Source organism: Dreissena polymorpha, chromosome 1, assembly GCF_020536995.1.
Source record: "Dreissena polymorpha isolate Duluth1 chromosome 1, UMN_Dpol_1.0, whole genome shotgun sequence".
Lineage (NCBI taxonomy): Eukaryota > Metazoa > Mollusca > Bivalvia > Myida > Dreissenidae > Dreissena > Dreissena polymorpha.
Genome location: NC_068355.1, coordinates 165,789,014 through 165,806,767, shown reverse-complemented (window position 1 = coordinate 165,806,767; position 17,754 = coordinate 165,789,014). Strand labels below are relative to the sequence as shown.

Genomic DNA, 17,754 nt, shown 5'->3' with positions numbered 1-17,754 from the left:
TCACTACTCGGCATTTTAAAAGTATATACAATACTTGTATACGTATACATATGGCGACTACTAAGGAATATTTTGACCCAAACTTAAAATTGATTGTGCACGAACTCGAAAATTTACTGAGCCGCGTCATGCAAAAATGGGTCTTATGTCATGTTCGACCAGCTTAGCTCCAAACCAGACGGCCCATTAAACGTAGTCTGCATGAGAGGATCCCGTACGCTGATGACACCACAAAACCTTGCGTGATTATATAGTGGACAGAGTAGCTCCCGACCAGACTGCGTGATAGCGCAGGCTAATCTGGAGCTACCCTGGCCGCTAATAGCAAAATACCCATTGTCGCATAACTCGACTCTAATGGTTCTAGATGACATAACTTATTTCACCCCAGGCCAGACACTTCTGTTGCTCAGCCAAGTACGCGACACACCCCTTATCTCATAATCTCGCAGTGACGAACTATGGCCCGCCTTGCACTATCTGTCACCGCCCACCGAACTTCAGTGAGACCAATCGTCCAAGGCTTAGAAATATTTTAAGTTGATAAACTGGTAATGTTTATTTTGCGGTTATTTTAAGACCATATCAAACATTTATCAATTTTAAAACGATGTCATTCTTGCAGTTGTCATCATAACTGGTATGTTTGCGTCCCGTTAAAGTACTTAATAGGGAAAAACATGTAGTACATTGTCTTCTATGTTTACGTTGACGAACCAATTGTTTTCCCAATATGTATTTTCGCGAGAAAATCAAATCCATGAACAGATACAAGTTCTGTCTGAAGCAGTATTAAAATTAGCCGCGCTCGGGGAAGACGGAGCTCAATGCATCGGCATAAAGTGTTGTCCCGGCGGACTGCACAGGCAAATCTGGGACGACGTTTTTCACACAGCGCCCCGTGATCAAATGTTACCATGCAACAAGGCAAGATTTAATACATAATTGCGTATATTAACCTATATATTCTGCAGCAAAAGGACAAGTAAACGTCGTTGACAGTGACGGTTGGATTTCAAATACCCGTAGTTCAAATAATAATTTTCTTTTCACTAGTAATTGCCTTAACCCATTTATGCCTAGTGTCTAGAAAAAAGGCATTGGAAAACAGCGTAGACCCAGATATGACGCCGCATGATGCGGCGTCTCATCAGGGTCTGCGTTGTTTGCCTAAAGGGATTACTGTAAGAAATATTCTAAATATAGAAATAAATGTAAATATACTAGACGTCCCTTATTTTGGAAATAAATTGATCCAATTTAGAAGGATGAGAGAGTTCACAAGGAATAAATGGGTTAATGTTACCGCTCTGAAAAATAATTGCAATTTACGTTAATTAAGAATACTTTTCAGTTAAGTAGCAGTGGTTCTAACAGTAAAGTAGTACATGTTATAGTAAAGCTGTACTGTATGGATGTCGTAATAGAGATATATGAGAAATAGAACAAGTAGCAACAAAAAGGGGTCAGTTGATTAAACACACATAGGTAGTAGAATCATATGTATATTACAGTAACTAGATGTACATGTAACATAAATCTACGATATTTACTAGGTCTATGACGGCATCAAGCGTTCTGAGTCACGGCGAGGTCGGGGAGCTCGGAGCGCCTGGCGCCGCCGTACTGTCGCTCTCTGCAGCCCGGATAACTGTCTCAAGAGGCTGCATGCCACTATCACTTCGCTGTCCGTGAGAAAATACTGACATTCCTCGCTCGGCACCTCCGAGCACAGCGCTCGAGTCATGCTCGCTATCAATAGAGATTAACTACATCCCAACTTTCGCTGATACGCTGCTTCTGGTTTTGTAACGGATTCTAAATAAAGGAGGGTATGTTTACGAGTAAACAATCGTATACCAGTATTTGATTACAATTGTCACATGAAAATTAATCGATGGTGAAGTGCGGGCAGTCAATTCGCGGCGATGTCAACTTGGCGTAATGGGCACTTGACGCGCTACTCAGATTAGCTGACCGCAGCCCCGGGTATAGAAGATAGTGTGCGCCGGGTATTACACCGGACACTCTGATATGGTGCCCGGAGAAACCCGGGGTAAATCTGATAGGGAGCCTGGAATTAGACGGGAATTTGAAGATTGGGTCAATTTCGCATGTCATCTTTCCTTTCTATTGACATTGGGAGTGATTTTAGTGTGATGTAAAGTTTGAGATTACCAGACGTGTCAAGAAGGAATTCTCAATATTGATAGTCGCTCTAATTGTCATCGGACCCATAAAGATAGAGTCGCGTTCTGGGAAAAGTGTGCTTAATACATGTGCGTAAAGTGTCATCACAGATTAGCCTGTGTTGTTTGCACAGACTACTCATTGATGAAATTTTCCGCATATATTGAATTTTCGTTAAGAAGTCACCTCCTTAAAACGAAAATTGTATTAAAGCGGAACGTTTCGAACTTGATAAGCCTGTGCGGATGGCACAAGCTTATTTGGGATGACACCTTACGCGCATTGACAAAGTCAAATTTCCCCCCAGAACGAAGCTTACTTGATATATAACAGTACTGCGGTTGCGCCTACGTATTGGGCTTATGTCCCAGATAGCACATCACGACATTAAATGATGACATACAAGTTGTTTTTAAACGCATGCGTTTGTCGTGCGTTCACTAAATCGCGCGTCTGTTCTTTGTCGTAGGCAGTGTAATATGACATGTAATATGACAGAGGCATACGACTTTAATGTGGTAAACGTAAAGGCGCTGCAGCTAGAAAACATACACCTGAAGTTCGCCGCACTAACGGAAGTTGTTCTCAATACTGTGAGTTTCGTCTATTTACAATTAAAAAAACAACAACAGCATAATAGCATCTACCTGACGTAAATGGAACCATAAAAGAAATTGCTTACGTCAGAAAACAACAAAATATATTTTATGTCAAGATACATTTGCTGTCTTGCGGAGTCGGTGCAAACAACTAACGTTGGCCGCACAATAAATATGCATTGGCCAAGTGTCCACATTTAACGTAAAGTTCCAGTCGCATGACAGAAGCACGGACGATTGACGGACGATTGGCAAAGCTACCTCAACTCAAAGCGCACTGCCAAAAGCGGTCGCACGTTGCCCGTCTTACTGTTTCACGTTTTTATAAAGAGCTTTTGTATCGCTTTCTCAGAATCTTTCGTCAGACGCAAAGGGTTGTTGCCGATATGTAATAAAGACGGATTGACATGATGACAACCTTTGTTTGTACATTTATGAATGTTTTCAAATGTTCAACTGGCGCATTCGTAGTCTAATACTAGTATTCCCACACAAGTAAAGTCCTGCGCTGTACTATTTACGTTGTAGATAAGCGCTAATGCAAGCAGTATTCCTTATCATACTATGGCACGCCTGAACCACAAAAAAGAGAAAAACTAAGTTTAAGTAACTTAAACTTAGTTTTTCACTACTTAAACTCAATTTAAGTAACTTAATTCGAATTAACGCTACTAAATGCATTAAGTAGTTAAGAAGAGTTATTTTCTATTTATGTGAGAAAAATGAATTAAGCAGAGAAAAACTTAGTTTAACTCGTTAAGTGCGCCCGAACAACAAAAATTGATTTTAATTACCGTTAAGTTACTTAAATTGCATTTAACGCTGCTTAAAATTAATTTAAGTGCTTTCGCATCGTTAATTGTATTTAATTATTACTTAAGTAATAAATTTTTTACTTAAGTTGAATTATTAATTATCGTTAAGTCAAACTCGCGTCCGAAAATAAGCATATGAAACAAGCGTTTTGATTGGTTGTCAGGTTTGTTAATAAATTCAGGCCCGAGGTCGGAAGAAAAAGATTGCCATGTGGTACGAGCAAAAAATACAGATATTATAAATTTGGATTAGAATCTTAAGTCAGCTAAAATTTGTTTTAGTCTGGAATAACATTCAAAACACCCTTTCATCATCAAATTTTGCTGACAGTCAGTAACTATGCAATAAACATCAAAACGATCCGCCCGTCTATATATTTCCGGGTCATATCGCATTTACCTGTAGTAATAACTTGTCTTGTATACGAGTAGTCATACCAGCTTGTATGTAGAAACTGGGACTATATTATATGTCCCAGGTAGAAATTAAAGATTATATCGTGTCACCGAATCCAACTTAATTATATTCTATACATGTAAATTTTGGCTTTGATTTTAGTATTTAAATGGAAAAAAAACAGTCTCCAGTATCTCAGTATTGGCAGTGAACTTATAAGTAAACAATCCCAAAAAGTACACATATCAGAAATTACCCAGGTGATATTTTAATTTAATTTAATAGTTTCTGATTGGCTTAGGTCTTCCGGATCATTAACTGACCAATCAAAACAATTCGACTTTACAACTTAAGTAAAATTCCTTACTAAAGTTGAATTCGTGTAACTAAAACATATTTTAAGTAGAAAAACCTATTTTAACGCAACTTAATTGAAAATAGTACAATTGATAGAGAAAATCCTTGTTAAGTTGAATTAATTCAACTTAAGTAAGAAAATTACCATTAAGCACCGTTAATGCATTTTCGGTGTTTTAATTAGCGTTAACGCCGCGGGAACCACAAAAACTACTTAAATTCATTTTAAGCAGCGTTAATTCGAATTAAGTAACTTAAATTGAATTTAAGTAGAGAAAAACCTAGTTTAAGTAACTTAAACTTAGTTTTTCTCATTTTTGTGGTTCAGGCGCGTGCCATACTTATCATGATATTCACGAATGTATTTATGTTTCTGTTATATACCCTGGGCTGTAATAACCAGATGAGTCGCGATGAAAATGGACTTCGTTGCCACTTTTCAATGGTTCAATATGTTTGTAACGAATTCTCGACCCCCAAGGAATTGTATAAAATAACTTCGTCATATAAAAGGAATCAGGTAAAAATTCATTAACAGATTTGACCGTAATCGGTACACATGTGTAGCATTTTTTGGCGATTTGTTGTCTGTGCAATGGAACACAAGTGAAACTGCAAAACAATAAAAAACAACCAAGAGACATTTCTCTGGGAATTTCTTTAATTCCGCAATTGTCATTAAGGGGATGTTACGTTATGATTTCAGGATTAAACATCAATCGTTTAATACATACATGAGTAACTAGCTGACCAATGACAGCAAAATCTGCCCTGTTAATATTTATAGCAATACCTTATAGGCAAACAAACACTAAACAACCTTCTATCCTGATAAAGTGATCCTGATAAAACAGTAACAACAATAAAAGTGTTCTCAATTCATCTCAAACATACAATAACAGAATGTCAGTAAATAAAACCTATTCAAAACAAGGCAAAGTTAATGATGATAATGCTTTTATAGAACAATTGGAGGATAAAAATTGAGCTGCAAAATCAGCCTTATGGTATAATCAAGTCATGTAGCTCCCGATATGATCCACATTGTGCCTGTGGCCCGATGCCACGATGGGCCTTATAACATATCTGTGCCGTGAAGATCCATATCACCCCATTGGTGCAAAAAGGTACCATGTTACATTAAAATTAAATGGCACATGGTACCTTTTTGCATCAATAGGGCGAATTATAATCCTCTGCAACTGAGTACACTGATCAGGAGTAATAATGCTGGTGAGACCACGAAATTGTTCGTGTCTTTATAGCCCACATGGAAGCTCCTGACCAGACAGCGACAATGCGCAGGCTTGTTTGGAGTTACGCTGGCCGTGTATGGCATAATACCTATTTTTAGCATGATGCGGCTCAAATAATACCCTACTTTTATATTGTATAAGGATTTTGTAATTATCATTAATACTTACGGCTCTAAAATCTTTTAGCTGCTATTTAACAATATTTTTTATTTAATTCATTACACAATCTGAACTTGAATTGAAAATAAAGCCTTATAAATAGTGTCAGTTTTACCAGATCTATTCAGTTAGGTAATGATACATGTCATACACATCCTTACACTTGTGCAAGCAGCAAACAAACCATTTAATTTATTCTATAGGTACATATACATGCAATGTAAACAATGAATTCTACTATCAAGTATCCATTCATATGAAAATGGTGTCATGGTCTCACATATTTCCAATTAACAAAATAAATCCTGACGGTAAACAAGACAATATAAAGATGTGCACCTGAGCGCATTATGAACAAACCCTAAACATAAACAAATAATCTTTGATTCCTGACCATATACCATGTAACCCTGATTGGTAACTCTCAAGCATGAGTGATTTCACAGTCTGAGGCAAAATGGAGCGCAGCAAAATAAATACACAGGTATGAATGTACTAATATGTATGATTTTGTACGAATGTTAACACCCTGGTTAAGGAAAGTAATGATCATAATCCTTTATCTGAGAAAATGTGGCTTATTAATGTGCATAAAGTGTTGCCTCTGATAAGCACAGAATGCACAGGCATATCAGGGACGACACTTTCCGCTTTTGTTGCGTTTCCCTCTTAAAGGATGTCTCTTTTGAGGGAAAAGCAGTTTAAGCAGAAACTGACCAACCTCAACTGTTCACTACAAACAATGAGACGTACAACATGCTTGACAGCAGTGAAGATGTATAGTATAACAAGACTTGGATACATATTTTCAATAAAAGCCTAACGGTACCCCATTAAACTGTTTGAAATAAACATAAACTTAATTCTAAACAGAACATGATTTCCGACCCTATGCAAATTCAATAAGATTTATTTAGTTACAGTATTAGTTTTAGAAAACATTTGTGCTTTGAGATCTGAATACATTTTCAAAGTGTAACAACATTGTGTTTGGATTAAAGCTGAGCATACATATCATTTTCTGATGTTTTATTTATGAAAGGAGTCATTAATGACATTGTTTTTGGCTCTATTTCCGACAACATCAAAAACACAAAATATGATGATAAGTAATGAAGAAATAACACCAAAAATATTTCATAGAGATGAAGAAAAAAAAAATACTTTGAACAAACTTGGGCTTTTTGGGTAATGAGCAACAATTGAACAAGAACCACATTTTGTTTGACTAGAGACAGAAAAACAAAGAACATAGTAACAAATGAAACACATTGTGAGTGCAAACAAAAAAGTAACCCTGTTATGTATAGTACTATTGTAAAAGTTGCATTTTCTTGAATGGTTCTCATAAATACATAATAATCACTCAAATTAGAGTACTTTGAACATCTACTAAAAGATTAAAGTGTCTATCTTTTAGACAAGAGTGCTATGAAATGTAAAACAAAGATAAACTCATACCATTATAACAAATCTACATGCAATTTATGTTTTATTTAAATATATTTATTAAACATGTTTATTCCGAACATGATTCAAAATATTATTAAATATATTATCTAAGATATTGACTTTGACACAGTAAATATAGTCTTCCTTATATGGGCCTTGTTCTGGAAAAGGCGCTTACTGCATGTGCTTAAAGTGTTGTTCAAGATTAGCCTGTCTGAACATGATAATTAGGGACAACACTTTACCCTGATCTGGCAAAATCCAGTATAGGCAGAAAGTGTTGTCCCAGATTAGCTGTGCAGACGGCTCATATATTAGGTAGAAAATGACTGCCCATTAGATGCTTAAAAAAATGGTCCCTGAATGAATCATTCTGTTAATAGATTATGCGTAGAGTGAAATTAATAACTGTATGAAACAACAAAATGAAATGAAAAACAAAACTGATTAAAATGAAAATAGTAAAATAGTTAGCATATGAGACAACACACAATAAAGTGGAAGAAAACTGGCGAAAATGAATACATCCAGAAAGTAAGTGATGAAATCAGAAAAAAACACTACACAATCAAGGGGTAGATAAGACATTAATTTGTTCAAGGGAGTGAAGAAGTTTTGATGAAAACTTGTTTTTTTAGAAGTTGTCTCCCTTCTATTCATGCCACATAGTACAGTCATTAGTTCAAATTTTTCAAGCTTTTACTCCAAACATGATTATTGATGTGTGAATAACGTTCAATCATTTATTTATGTAAAACATACAACTAAAGCCAGATCAGAAAATCAATAAAAAAAAGCACTATTTTTAACCCAAATATTTAAAAAGCATTCAAAAAGAACATTGTCCAAAACAAAATATAAAAGCACTTGTTGCCAATATTAACTGAACAAGTAATGATATTAGACAGATAACAAAACATGATTGTGCAAACATTTTGATTGGAGGATGACTTTCAATATTATAAATAAAGTAATGAATAAACTAAAACTCTACCCTAATAAATAGTAATGAACAATAACTCGTCAGGCAAAAAGAATACACATAACTAATGTGCAATTTGCTTAATTAGCAGCCTAAAGTTTCTGTTACAACAAGCAAAAGTATCTTTAATCTTATATACATTACTATAGTCATTTTTATTCAATAGACCTTAATTTTCGTTGATTTCAGAGTTGACTAATCAACAAATTAAACACAAATGGGTCAAGTTCTGAGCAAACTGGGCATAATGCATGTGCGTTAAGTGTCGTCCCAGATTAGCCTGTGCAATCTGCACAGGCTAATCAGGGACAACACTTTCCGCTTTTATGACATTTTTCGTTTAAATGAAGTCTCTTCTTAGCAATAATCCAATTTTGGCGGAAAGTGTCGTCCCTGATTAGCCTGTGCGGATTGCACAGGCTAATCAGGGACGACACTTTATGCACATGTATTATGCCATGTTTTATCAGAACGCTACACAAAAACATAGAAAAAAGGCTGATGCAAAGTCGTCATTTGTTTTCTTTTTAATAAAAAATCCAAGAAAGTCATTTTTTTTTGAAGAAAAAAAAAAACAACACAAAATTTCATGGGCATGAATATAAATGATTCTACAGTACATGAAAGTAAATCTTTTTTCAGGTATGCATTAACAACAAAAAAACAAGAGGCACAAACTGCATTGATAGTTTGCTTCATTGTCAGAACAAATAATAAAACAAAAACTAGAGTGTTAACAAGATTTTGCTATAGCCATATATAGCCATATAAGGAAAAATGCCCCGCCCCTTGGCAGCCATGTTTTTCAAGCAAATGTAACAATTTTCAAACTCATCCAAGATATCATTAAAACCAATCTTCTGACCAAATTTCATGAAGATTGGACAATAAATGTGGCCTCTAGAGAGTGAACAAGGCAAATGTTGATGTCGCACAACGGACAACTCACGACGGACGACAGACAAAAGGCGATCACAAAGCTCACCATGAGCACGTTTTTGCTCAGGTGAGCTAACAAATTAAAACAATGCCCAACTAATTAAGCACTACATGTTGTATTATGCAAAATACAGTGTTCAAAACACTATTTAAATAAGTCATTTGTATACATGAAATAGGTACTTGTATGCATCTAGAAAATTCAGAAACCAAACTGAAAACTATGTCATGTGTCTGATAAACATGAACATTTATTGCATTAACACAATAAATTTAACACAAATTTAAATCTTTGAAATATTTCTGGTAAGTTAATTTAATTTGTGTTTTAAATATTGCCATACATTGCACTGAAGATTGTCAAGTAAAGAATATCTCAATGAAAACTAAAAACATGTTTATATTGTGTCTTTGATTGTCTTCTTTCTAAAAATGTAACTTTTTCCTTTTTTTAATAAAACCTGAATAATTATGTAGTTTTTCATTGACAAGCCTTCAGCTTTATTTTGGTGTATAGGAAAATTTTCTAATAAACAAAACGTTTAAAGGATATAAAAATTACTGTAATAACCATGTAATAATGATAAAAACATAAAAAACACAAAAATTTACCCTTTTAAAATGAGCATGGAGTAATAAGTGACAAAGGATGGACACATACAAGCTAAGCTCTGAAAAAAGAGCTTATTGCATGTACTAATATGTACTAATAGTGTTGTCCCAGATTAGCCTCGGCATTTTGCACAGGCTGGGCATTATGCACAGGCTAATCAGGGAAAACACTTTCCACCTAGACTGGATTTTAGTTTAGAATAAATGTCCTTTAAACACACATTTACATAAAATTTAAAAACAGAGAAAGTAATGTGCCTGATAAGCCTGTCTGGACTGAACAGGCTTATCTGGGACAACATTTTACGCATATTCATTATGCACTGTTTTACTAGAAAAAGGTTTCAAATGGTCTATAGCATAAGTACCAGATAACTAAACAAACATAAGACTTATGAAACTGTACACATTTTGATTTCACTTCCAAAAAACAGTCAAAATAACTAATTTTCTCCCCATTTTTGCACACAATTTAACCTAAAAATAATGAATACAAAATTAATTGATGGCATAAAATGTCAAAATAATTTTAATAAAATGTACCCTGTTTTTAATTGTTTTTTTCTGTCAACAAAACAGGCAAACAATTAACCTTTCAGTCAAAGAGTAGAAAAGTCGTTCATCATATAATACATAGGCAGGTTTAAAGTTATCCAATGAAACAAGCAATTTTTTATCCAATACTTATGATCAGCCTAAGAGAATGTTAGTACCCTTTGATAAAAATATTGAAGGTTCCTAAAAACAAGGAAAGCCTGATATACCTCAGACTGCAACTGATGGATATCATCTGTAACGGGTCCAAATGACAACCATGTAGAGGTATAAAAACCTTGTGTGCATACATTATTTAAGAAGCACATTCAGAAAAAGTTAATTTTATAGTACACACAAACATGTTTTATTACATTTCAGGGGTGTAAAATTCCACTCGCTCGCTTGTCATGGTGAGTGAACGATTCCTAGGGTTTACTTTGATTCATCAAAATCTGTTCCAACCATTTATTGAGTGTAAAATCTTAAAATGTCATAACAAATTTATATTTGACATTGTTAAGTCTTTATTCTTCAGTGATTACTTGGGAATACATAAATTTTATTTAAATGCCTGAATAGGAAGGTGTTTGTTAAAAACCTATCAAGGAGTTTCTATTTGTAACTACATATATTAAGATCTTGAATCTATGTTAAGTGTGTCATCCGATATAAAGATCCACAATTACAAGGTTGGTATATGCATAGTGTGGTTTCTCATTCAAGATTATCATTTACTGGTTACACAATTAAAAATTCTGTCAATTGGATTTTTTCCCCAAAAGAGAACATGAAATACCATCAGTAAATAGTGGTTTGGCTTAAGCTGAACTGAATAAGTAATATTTTTTGAATAAAAAGTAAATATCTATAACAAAAATCTTTAGTCTGACAATTCATTAACACATAAATTATTACAACCGTCAATAAGTGCTAACAGTTTTATATATCCCACATAAAAACCAGGCACTAGATATTTATATATCTTAATCAAATAGCGTATCATAACTGCTTACATGATTTTTTATTATGGTACAACCTGTGTCCAGTACTAGTTAACAGTATTCTGTATAAGCTAAACTCATCAAAACAACTGCTTACACACAATTTCACAATCTTGAAACTATATGGGCCTTGCTCTGTGAAATGGGGTTTAAAGCATGTGCGTAATGTGTCGTCCCCTGATTAGCCTGTGCAGTCCGCACAGGCTAATCAGGGACGACACTTTCCGCTTTAATGGTATTTTTCGTTTAAAGGAAGTCCCTTTTTACAGAAAATCTACTTAAAGCGGAAAGTGTCGTCCCTGATTAGCCTGTGCTGACTGCACAGGCTAATCATGGACGACACCTTACGCACATGCATTATGCCCAGTTTTCTCAGAACAAGACACATATTATTATACAATAAAACTAAGATAAACAACCATACATACATTCAAAAAATGCCATTCTAAATAATATATACATTAATATGGTGATAGCACATTTGGAAAATATCGACATATTCTATGACAGCATGAAGATCTCTAGGAGACAAGTATGGGTAAAAGTAAAAATGAAAATCAAAAAGAAAAAAACTAATTAAGATTCTATACAATCCTCATTGGCTAGGTCATGAATGTGAGACAACAGGTATCTGGTTGTTATGGCAATAAGCCATAGAAAGGTCAAGTCATTCTGTTCCCCAGTAGTCTGGCATTCTGATTTAACGGGTCCCAGCTCCCGGCTCCCGGTCCTGTCAACTCCATTCTCCACCACATTTTCACATGCATCATCCATCATCCTACCATTCACACCTCTTTCTTCCTTGATGTCCACTTTCATGTTCAGAGCCTCTATCTGATTATTTGGACCCGGTTTAGCACACAGATTTCAGCTTCTCAGCCTGGTTTTGTCCAACAGATTCTTCCGAATTTTCAATTTCATAATTTGTCTCCTCTTTCATGTCAACCCCTTCTGGTACATACCAGCAACCAGTCTAGAATCACCATTTTTTTCACTGATCCCCTGATGATAACCACCAGCAAAAACCAGTCCAGTTTTATTACTCTTCTCACCGCCTCCCAGACGATATCCTCCTGCAACCAGTCTGGGCTCACACTCTTTCTCTACTATCCCCCAAACGATACCCGCTAGAGACCAGTCCAGGTTCGCCGTTCATGGACTCCGCCTGCGGACTTCTTGAGCTCGTTGTAGCTAGGCTGGTTCTACGGCTGGACTGGGGACTCAGGTCGAGTCCCTGGTTTGAGTCCTCACCTTCCATCATGTCGTCTCCTTGGTAACTGAACATGTCCCCCTGCGAGTAATAGGTCTCTTCCTGAAAAAAATTCATTTGTATACTATCTAGAAAATACGAGCCTTGCTCTTTACCACTTAGATACGTATTTTTACGCATTTGTTGTCCCTTAGAAAGCGAAATTTAATTAAATACCTTTATTACTAGATTAGAGTTTTAACATATTTCATTTCCAACCCTTAGTTGCTGTTACTGCAGCAAACAGTATAAAACCTGAACTGACTGAGAGTTACTCGCGACTGTTCTGTTTTTACGCTGGTTGCAAAAGCAATTTTCAGTTTGATTCTTATTGGGGAAGGGTTTATGCATGTGCGTTGCAAGTAGTCTCAGATAAGCTGTAATCAAACACAACCCTTTCTGTGAAGGACTAGATTTTTGTTTAAGGAAGAGATTTAGTTTTCACTGAAAATTCGATAAACTTGTTAAGAGCGCAAACTGCACTGACTTATCTGGGACCCAACTTAATGCACATGCTCTATGCCCGAGTTTCATAGAGACCAACTGAGGTGATTTTCAGAGTGATAATTATAGAATTCTACTTCATTACAATTAGAGTTTTGGTAGGATTCAATGGTACATTTTGTTACGACCAGCAACATTTACTGTAACACCGACAATGGGTCACTTAAATAAGTGCCATTAGTAGAGCTATAATGTACTTAACTCACTGGAGCAAGACAATTCACCTTTCTCTTGTAAGCCTACCTGTTAGGTGATCCTGGCTTGCTTAGAGAGCTGGCGCTGCTGTTGTAACTCTTCATTGAGAGGTCCTCTACACCCTCGGACAGATAGCCATTGGTCATCTGCTGACCCATCATACTGCCACCAGACTCCATGGCGGCCTGCAAACAACAACAACCTTCATCGCTGGTTATCGTACTTGGCGAAGATTAAGGCCAACAAAGATATGAACAAGTTTGTAGATGATGTGAAACAATCTATTCGAGTTCCCTGGGCACAAAAATGTAATTTAGTATATTTTTTTTTATAACTCAAAGGAAACAATTTATTAGAGCTACCAGTGGTTTTGGTTCGTTATCAAACTTGGTCAAGTTTATACATGCAAACAGTGTCACAAAGTTAGATGATGATACCGTCACAACTAATTAAGTTTAAGAAGTTAAACCTTTACCTCTTAGATAAGTATTTTGAGGTACTTTTAGTCCCTCAGAAAGTTTCATTTAATTAAAGACCTTTCTTTCTAGATAAAAGTTTTTCAAGGCTTCATTTCAACCCTTAGATACTGATGAGCAGCAAACAGCATAAAACCTGAACAGACTGTGAGTTACTCACAGGCTGTTCTGGTTTTTTGCTAGTTGCAAAAGCCATTTTCCCTTTTTTCTTATGGGGGAAAGGGTTAATTAAAACAGACATGGCATATTTGACAAATTTTGGCTAATGCATTGGCAATAAAGTTGCGTTTTGATGCAGGAAAGCCTGATAGCATTAAATAACGAATGTACAACTAAGGCTGTATACTGATGAAGACACTTTTGACTTCAGACATATGCTAAAATGTTTTCCAAATTTTAATAGGCTAAATATCACAATATTCCTAATTTAATAGGCTAAATATCACAATATTCCAAATAACTGTTTCATGACAAGTTCAAGTTTTTCCATGTACCCCAAAAAAACACTTTAATTTCGTTAAACAATAATTGTTAAAGCTGTCACGACTCTTGCATTATCATTATTTAGAAAACATCTGTCTTTCAAAATAGAATTTATTTGAGCTGCACAAGCCTTAAATGTCTTCCAAATGTTATTTAAAAAAGCAGGATGTAAGCTATGTGCAAGGCACATATTAATATGCACAAGTTCAAACCTTGGGCTGAAATTAATGCTGACAAAAAGTACACAACAATGGCAAGTAAATCAGAAACAACATAAATCTGTCAAAACAGTTGTAATATATCGTCCATTATTATGCCATTCTTTGCTTACAAAATGTAGCAGTAAACATTATAGAGTCAAATCATCAGGTTAACTAGATGCATGCTCTTTATTTAATGGCGAAATATATTGTACTTAAAGTAAGGTGACAACAGTACAAAACACAAAGTAAACTGCTTAAAATCTAGAACTTTCATCATAGATCAAAGTTAAAAGGAACCCAAAGTCCAACTAAAACTGGGACAGAAGACTCATTACTTGCTTATCCCTTTGCATGCTGGGAATTTTTGTCGTCTGCTTAAATGTCGTCTGCTGAATTTTAAAATTAGCATTAGCATTTTCTTTGATTTTTTCAAAGAATATTATCAGAATAGCAAACAGTTTGGATCCTGATGAGACGCCACGTTCTGTGGCGTCTCATCTGGATCCAAACTGTTTGCAAAGGCCTTCAAAATTCGGTTCCAGCACTGAAAGAGTTATTCATAATCACCATGGGCTGACGGGGATTATTCTCCATTTTAGCTTTGTCAGCAGATTATTAAAATAACTTTAAAATTGAATCAGCCATTGTTGTCTCGTATTTCACAAATTTTGCATATTTGAAGTAGTTCTGGAAAATTGTGAATAAAGCATGTGCGTTAAGTGTCCTCATGTTGCAGTCCAGATTCCATGACGACACTTCCCGCCTTTATGGATTTTTTTGTATTTAAGTTTGTCTCAAAACTAAAATCCAGTCTAGTTCAGTCCATCCGGAATGAACTAATCTGGGACGATTTTTTACTAGAATGTGGCTCATATGTTAATGTCATTTGTCATTCCCTACATGTTTAAAGATAAAGCATATAATAATACTTTCATTGAAAATCATTTATAACATGGCTATTGTCAAGCAATATGGTCCCCTATCAGTGAAACTCCACCATTGTCAGATTTAAAAAAAAGTGTTGCCATAGCAACCAGAATTTTTGACATAGGAAGAAAATTAAATAAACGTGCATTATCTCAATATTGCCATCTATCCATGTTTCAAGTTTCATGAAAAAAATATAAGAACTTTTATCGCAGGATGCAGAAAAGTGTGACCCACAGACTGACTGACTGACTGACAGACGGACACACAGAGCACAAACAATAAGTCCCTCCGGTTTCACCGGTAGGGGACAACTATACTGATGTCAAACCTCTCTGAACCCAACATCATACAAACCTGGCCTGGTTTCTAAGTTTCTTATTTACACAAGTTTTGTTGTTGTTGTTGAATTCCTATTTTCTGTTAAGATTGCACAGACGACACTTTATGCACAGGCATTAAACCCCCTTTTCACAGAGCAAGGCACATTTTTATATCATTGATATATCTTACCCGTATGCTGGCATTAAGTGCGTCGCTGTAAATCCCTCCATCATTTCCAACGAGACGTTGTTGGAAACAGCTCTGAAATATAATACAGATATACCAGTTGCTTTCTGCTTAAATGGGTCTTATTTTATATGCGGCCAATACAACTCCCGACCAGCCTGCGCAGTCGTGCAGTCTTGCCAGGAATTAAAGCTGTCCACTATACAGTAACACAAGGCTTAGAGGTCTCATTTGGTGACTGGTGTGGATGAGCAGGCTGATCAGGACCTATGTTTGCACCATAAAGCATAAGATCAATGTTTGCATGGCGTTGGTCATATATGAAATATTTTGTTTAATAACTGAGACACACAAAAATACTTTTTTATAATTCAATATCATAAAAAGTTTACAACAAAAATATAGAATAGCTTTTTTGTCTATACCAGATTATACATCGGACTTAACTTTGAAGCTATAACAAAGAAATAAATTACACATTCTCTATAAAACATAACTGTTAAAAAAAACACACCTTTAACTGTTTTATCCACAAGATGAACTACAATGAAACTTGATAGAAAGTAAATTTTGCTGTCTGTTATAAAAAGAATAGGATTTTGTTTTTACACAAGCTTTCACAATATCTTTAGTTAGACTTTTTGAGCCTCATTCTAGGAATACAAGGCTTAATGCATCTGCTTCAGGGTTGTCTCAGATAAGCCTGTGCAGTCTGCAGAAGCTAATCAGGGACAACACTTTCAACCTTAACTGGAATTTTGCTTACAAAAGACTACCTTTAAAAGAAAAATACCACAAAAGCGAAAGTGTTGACCCTGATTAGCCTGTGCAAAATGCACAGTCAAATCTAGGAGGCAATTTTGAGCACATGCATTAAACCCAGTTTTTGCAGAACAAGCTTGGCTCAGTCACAGCGTGATGAAGCAAGCCTACCCAGTGAGTTTCTGCGGTCGTCGTTTGTAGAACTCCGCCTCATCCACGGTCCAGACTGCGCCTTCACGTTCTCCACCCGCATAAAGCACTTGTGCAAACTCAGGTTGTGACGCACTGCATTCTGAACAATGAAAAACACACAACGTCTTTACCACTTATTATGCAATCATGAATAAGCACAAACGTCTTTGTGGTGCCAAAATGGAGGATTAAAAAAAAGAAAGTAAAAATAGCGCTGTGTCTTAGTAAACGCCCAACACTTTTAAAATTGAAATTAGATGTCATAATACATGGTAAAGTACAGTAGACATACATAATAATGACGTTCAGTTGCAATTATATGAGAAAGAACACCATACAAAGATCACTGATCTTTTATCTGGACATATTTAGGGGTTACAGCAATATATTGACATTAACAAGGACAAATTGTCACAAACCCGGTTTTCATTGTGAAAAAAAAATCTGATAAAGGCAAGAAACTCAAACTGAACTTTTGAAATGACCAAAAAAATTAACCCCCTTGGTAGTTTTTTTTTTTTTTAATCTATTTTTAGTCGTGGCGACCTTGACATGGGAGATATTGACGTGATTCTTTCGTGGGACAACCGTCCCATGATGGTGAACAAATGTGCCAATGATTTTAAATCTCACAATGAATGACATAGTTATGGCCAGGACAAGCTCATTATGGCCATTTTTGAACTTTGAACTCAAAGTGTGACCTTGACCTTGGAGATATCGACGTAATTATTTCGCGCGACACACCGTCATGATGGTGAACAAATGTGCCAAATGATTTTAAAATCTGACGTAAGACATCTAGTTATGGCTCGGACAAGTCATTTATGGCCATTTTTGACCTTTGAACAAAAAGTGTGACCTTGACCTTGAGATATCGACGTAATTATTTCGCGCGACACACCGTCCAATGATGGTGAACAACATGTGCCAAATGATTTTAAAATCTGACAAGGA

General features: G+C 35.6%; 2 protein-coding genes across 2 annotated transcripts in view; both read left to right on the top strand.

Moving 5' to 3' along the window:
- LOC127859568 (mucolipin-3-like) overlaps positions 1-17,754 on the top strand; it is a 297,009-nt gene that overhangs the window by 138,384 nt on the left and 140,871 nt on the right. The gene's annotated exons all lie outside the window — the stretch shown is intronic.
- LOC127859558 (uncharacterized) overlaps positions 1-17,754 on the top strand; it is a gene marked incomplete in the record, with an annotated part of 282,340 nt that overhangs the window by 263,590 nt on the left and 996 nt on the right.